The sequence below is a fragment of the Telopea speciosissima genome, chromosome 10 (genome assembly GCF_018873765.1).
Source record: "Telopea speciosissima isolate NSW1024214 ecotype Mountain lineage chromosome 10, Tspe_v1, whole genome shotgun sequence".
NCBI classification, from domain to species: Eukaryota; Viridiplantae; Streptophyta; class Magnoliopsida; order Proteales; family Proteaceae; genus Telopea; species Telopea speciosissima.
In genome coordinates this window covers 9709156-9715532 of record NC_057925.1, presented here as the reverse complement: position 1 = coordinate 9715532, position 6377 = coordinate 9709156, and the positions used below count along the sequence as shown (strand labels likewise).

General features: G+C 37.6%; 1 long non-coding RNA gene across 1 annotated transcript; it reads left to right on the top strand.

Moving 5' to 3' along the window:
• Nucleotides 1-3705: 3705 nt before the first annotated feature.
• Nucleotides 3706-5303, top strand: LOC122644176. The gene is made up of 3 exons (XR_006330244.1): nucleotides 3706-3806; nucleotides 3924-3963; nucleotides 5242-5303. It is a non-coding gene; the product is annotated as an uncharacterized LOC122644176 (long non-coding RNA).
• Nucleotides 5304-6377: the final 1074 nt, after the last annotated feature.

The following is a 6377-nucleotide window of genomic DNA, read 5'->3' as shown; positions in this document are numbered from 1 at the left end:
GCATCTCTCTTCCCTCCTCTGGTTTGGCGAAGGTCGAAGGTATGTAAGTCTTTGTCTCACTTTCACAAGCTTTTCAGTTTTGAGCTTCTCTGGTTCCCAGTTCAACCCTTGGAGATGTCGTCTAGAACTACAGAGATGACACAAGTGACCTATCTCAGTAAAGGGAGTCTTCTATTAGTTGGTTCTACAGGGGAATTTTCAAAGGTAAACTCATGCGTTCAAAATGGAGATTGTAAAAGGTTTGCTAGTAGCACAAAATCTCACTTAGAATTTCATTATAGATTTCATCTCTTTGAGGGATTTCTGTTCTTTCGTTCTTGGATTTGTAGTCACAAAAAAAATCCAATTTGTGCATCGACCAGCCAGGCAGACGATGGGTGAGAGCAATTGCTAATTCGATTTTAATCAATGGATAATTTCTAATTAGCTTCCTCTGTAATGTGTTGGAGCTAATTAGACATGGTTGTATTATTTCTATTGGAAGGATGGTACCTGTTGCACGTATTTATATGGTCAATATGCTAGTTTATCATTTGCAAAATAAGATCTGTACAATGTGAAATTATTGCAGTGCTGCTTGTAAATCCCTGCTTTAGCTATCATACCAACTGCTTGGGAACATGTCCGAATCAACTAGTGCATTTTTGTTTTTTGGGAACATGACTGAACCAGCTAAATTTGGTTCTCGTCATCTTTTCTCCTTCTGAGTTCCACTAAATGCATTCAATTCTGTGGTAATTTGTAACATTCATTTTTTTGGCCAAGTACAATGCCTTCTTTAGAATTTTGTTAGGAGGGGAATGCTAATACAAAAAACCTTGTGTTGAAGTGATAGAGAATATACTTGAATTCACTAAAGAGGGGGGGAGTTTACTTGCTGATGCAAAAGGAGACTGCCTTTAAATTCTCTAATCTAACTTTCTTAATATTGGAGGACAATATTTGCTTTTGTCATACATATTTGAGCTTAAAACCCATATTGGTCAAACAATAATGCTTCTTTTATTCTCCATACCTTATTTTCAGCTCAATAAAACTTAAGATCCATGTTTATGTGGATAGGTGAGTCTTTAGCTCAAACGGAAGAGCACCTAGGTTTGTTCCTAGGCGATGATGGTTCGAGTCCATCAAGATTCATACAAACATTTTTCCTCTCTACCTTTTTATCTAAAATTGATAAATTGTCCTTACGCAAAAACCAGGCTCATTTTTTATGGCAATTGAAGCTAAGCCCGACTTATTTGAGGGAGCATTCTTTCTATACATCGATTGGAATGGCAATGCCTTAGCAAGCTTTAGCTCCTTGCTGTCAACTTCAATGCTTGCCATTAGTGTAGATATCCTTTTACTTCTGTCACTCAAAATCCATTATCACTGGCACATACTGCCATGAATTAAGGAAAATCCTGATTAGGCTGCAAGTTTTGTTGCCATTTCACCAAGAACTGGAATGCAGCCCATTGATACCTTCTAATGGGCAAATCAAATTAGTGTCATCCTGCATCAATCCGGGGTTAAGCTAAGAAATCCAAAATACCAAGAAGGTTTCAACAATTAACCAATCAATTGGAAAACTCTCAACTTACTCTCTTCCAATTAATTGAGTCGTGTAGCAAACTCTACAGCAATTAGTAGCATTTGTGTGGAAACAGCTTCAAGATTAGCAATTTTAAACTTTCTGCTAGATACAATGGCATCTAAATTTCTCGCCTCTATTATAGATTGGAACTGATACCGTTGGCATTCAAGCATAAGTTTCCACATTCTAACTAACCTGAAACATAAAAGAAGATACTGAAAATTACTTCCAAAAGTTAAATGTATAAACATCAGCAGAGAAAGAAATAAAAAAATACATAGAAGGATGCAAACCAGAAACATCTTCTAAGTCCCCTATCTTCTTAAAACAATTGTCATTATCATCATTTACTCTATCTGGATCTTCACCAAGAATAAATCAGATAAGCTTCAACTGATTTTCCTTGTCCTAGGTAGAATATACTCCCATACGCTTCTACCATCAGATGTAGAAAGGACTGCTTTTTCTTATATAACTTTACAGATAAATGGCAGTAAAAATAAATAAATAAACGACTTGAAACGATAAAAATAAACTAATCAAAATCCAAACGTTTTCTGATGCATATAATTGGAAAAGGAGAAATGCATTTCTCATACAAAACCAGGTTTATCAAAAACAACTGTGATAGCAAATAATGGAAGAAATACATATAATTCTAAAGTAGAAATCAAATCTGTTCAGATAAGGGGAAAAAAAACAAAATAAACATAACACTCTACGAGTCCCGATGGGTTCGAACCATCATCTCCTGGGAACAAACCCAGGTGCTCTTCCTTTTTGAGCTAAAGACTCACCTATTTGGTCGGGTCAACAAGAGTAAATAAATATAAGACCATGTAAAATTAAGAAATGTAATATACTAGAAGGGCAAAAAATTACGATTACTTTCATCAACTTTGATTACAAGAAGATTTTCCAATATATGTAAACAATGACCTTGTAATGTAGAGATAGATTGATTTGGCAATAGATCAATATGTAAAGCTCTTTCTAGAAGCAGAAACTAGTGGTGTTGGGCGATAAACCCATGGCAGATCGAGTTTGTGAGAGAGAGATAACAGAGAAACCAGAGAAGCTCAAAACTAAAAAGTTTGTGAGAGTGAGACAGAGACTTACATACCTTTGACCTTCGCCAATCCAGAGGAGGGAAGAGAGATGTAGATTTCGTCATAGAGGAGGCTCCTCGTCAAACCCAACCTACAATAGTTCATACACATGAGTAACAAGAGTAAATAAATATATGATCATGAACTCGAACAACCAATATGCCAAATGAAGTAACTAGGATAATCTAGTTGAGTTCATGAATAAAATTTATATTACAAAGAAAACGGGAAGACTTGGGAAGTGCCAATATAATTAACATCTATATATAAAGGCAACCTAAATGATCTATATTTCCAAATCCAAGTGTAGTAGTAACTATATATTAATATAAAACCTAAATGAGAAGCAAGGACACGATGGATCTTATATACCTCAATTACATGAAGGAACAAGAGGGCGGTTCTTTAATTGAAAGTCCAAAAGATCATGTCTTTGGAATGATTTCAGATTCATGGAAGCAACTCAATAGAGAATGCCTTTCAAAAAACCATTTCTCACCCTCCTTCAAAAGGGCCTCACTTAACATTGTGAGGATTGTCCCTATGATGTATAGTTATAATGACAACCAAAGCCTTCCAATCCTGCAGGGAAGAGCAGGGATGCATCAATGATGCCAAGTGCATGCGTGGAGTATTGGTTCTTTTCTAGCCTTTAATTGTTCCATTATTGCTGAATTGGAAATTCTAATTGTGGAATATTTTGGTTTCATGATGACAATTAATACCCCCTTGCAACACTGGTCTTTTTTCAAAGAAGTGTTTGTTTTTTTCCCCTAAAGGGAATATTAGGCAATGGTAACTCCTATTTTGAAACTTCTGAACTTCTAGTCTTTTCTATAGCTGCTCTTGGTAACTTTGTTTCATTGTGAATCAAGCAACACACTATGTTATGGTGTGGATTCTGTTATACCAAGTTTACGGTAAGCACATTGGCATAGGATTGAATATAGATCCTCTAAAAGTGCATATCTGCCCATGTCATCAATTCTGAACTAAGATCTTGCCAACCTTAGGTGGCTCCTCCTGTCTCCTTAATCGACAAATTTGTGATGGGCATTAAAGATTATGTGGCCTCTGTATCTGGTTGCACCTCCCCGGCAGCAATTTTGATGTTTGGAGTAAGCTAATATTATTTGTCATTTCCAGCTATGAAGAAGCTTGAATTTTCAGAATTAGTTTTGTTCCTTGTTTGATTATTCCCTACCTTCTTACTGCTGGTTTGGATTATGCTCTAGGGTCAACATTCTGACATGAAACCTGTTCTTGATAAAATGGGTAAGCATTGTCTTGTGCATTTTTTATGTAAACTGGCTGTCTAAAACCAGCCGCAGGTGTAGGGATTCTTCCCTACACCAGCATAATTAGCCATCGGGTAGGTGTAGGGATTCTTCCCTACACCAGCATAATTAGCCATCGGGTAGGTGTAGGGATTCTTCCCTACACCAACAGCAGTCATGGGGATTTAGATTAGTATTTGTTTTATTTGTTTTTATTATGTTTTATTCTTTATTGAGTTGTAATTCTAATTAGGATTCCTAGTTCAAATCTGATTTAGAAGTCCTAGTTTTGAGTCCTAGTCCTAGTTGGCATTCCTATTCCTATTTTGAATCCTAGTCCTAGTTAGGATTTATATTTCATGTCCAGCCTTGAAGGCTATATAATGTAAGAGCTCCATTGAGCTCCCCACGATTTAATGAATAAGAAATTTGCTTTGTTGCATTCCACTGTCCTGAGATAGGCTGTGAAGGTGAGGCTGAGATAGCCTTCACGAGTTCACTGTCTTTCTCATTCGTGTGCATTCAGATTTGTTCAAGTTTGCTACTGCTGATTGTTTGAAGGTTCATGGCTCAGTTATCCAGATCTGCTACCAGTTCAAGGATCCATCCAATAACCAGTAAGTAAATCCCCATCCCCAAACCCTTTTGTTCCTAACCCTCTAAGGCAAACCCTAATATCCCTCCATCTCCAAACATCACTTCCATAACCTAAAACCTGCCCAGCCTGATTCCACCATTAGAAGCAGCCCAAACTTGGACCGAATCTCCCCCTCACTGTTTGGGAAACTCGATCCAAGACCCTAGCCATAATACTCATTATAAACCCTAGATCCCTACATTAATCTCCTTCTCAAACCCTAAACCCTAACTTCACTATTTATCTAATTCCACCCTAGCCAATCCATTAAACCCTAGTAAATCCTGGTTCTGGTTCTAGTTGGCTTTATCCCCATCTAGGATTACATTAATTTTGGTTTTCATTCAATATCTGTCTCTTCTTCATATTCCTAATATTTCATTTTTTAATGTAAAACAAATTTAGCAGGCTTCTGGTGTTATCTATGAAGGCTACTTGTGTTTGTTGTATTAGTGGTCTGTTGGGTATTTGACATATATATGATAGAATACTTGCCTGCTATGGTCTCTAATTTTATTTTTCATGTCTTCTTATTTGGGAGATGCTAAGCGGTCTCCAATTTTATTGGGTTTTATTATGTAGTTTACAGTCTGCTGCTAGCCATTAAAAAAATAATTTACAGTTGCCTGCTGGATGCAGACTATGCCTTCTCTGAACAAACTGTCATTGCGGGTAATGAGTGTGGTTCCTTCTTATATAGCCACAGATTCCTATTCATCTTCCTCAATCACTATACACAAAACAATGGCAAAATACAACATCTTGATAAAGGGTGAAAATACCCTTGAAAAGTATTAAAACGATAGGTCATCAATGAATAGTGTACAACCGGAGCTGAATGACTAGGCAGAGGGAAACTATCCCTCCCCTGTTGTGTGTTTTCTTAAGACGTTCAGTAATAAATCCCAATCACAAGCAACAAGAGAAAGTGGAGATTAGATGGAAGTTTGAACTCCAAGAATGAATCCTATTTCCACCACTCAAACCTATAAAGATTCAAACCTAAAATCCACAAAAGAAGAACAAGAATCGTTAAAATGGAACAGGGATTTTTCCGTACAGATCTGAGTTTTTGAATAGTCGAATGCGAGGTGCCAACCGAATGCAGGGTGTGCCGTCACGATGAGGTAGCAGATGCCGTCCTTCGGCAGACCAGATGAGGTGAGGAGGACGATGGGTCGAAACGAAGGAGCAGGAAGAAGACGTTTTAGGTTTTTACGTTTTGATTTTGAAAAAGGGCAGAAAGCTGTGAAATCGTTTCACTTTGGTTTAGGTTTTAGAGTGGTCCGGTTGGAAAAAACGGTTTTGTTTTGGGTTGATTTGGTTTTTTTTTCTAAAACCATTTAAACTCAAGAATTCAAAAAAAATTAAAATGTACCGTTAGATGCCACACTTTACAGGTGTCAACGATATATTCCAGCACCGGAAAGATCGCCGCTATGCCTAAGCCGTTGAAGATCTGGATCCGGGGTGGTGAGATGGGCTCTAAAGGCCCTATCAAAGGGTGGTACCGCCTTATCCGGTGCTCGCCAGAATGACAGTGCCTCGACTTATGGATACAAAGACTAATTAAAGAGGGAGCGACCATTCTCAGCGAGGCCATTTATGGAAAAGTCTAACTCCCAACTCTTGCTATTCGGCAGGGCAAGAGCCCGTTCTTACAGCATGACCCTGATTCATTACTTACTCCCACAAGTAAATGAGGTAGTGAATTTCAAAGTAGTTCTTTCTCCGCCAATGCAATCTGAAATGGTTCTGCCAAGAAAAGGGTTTCA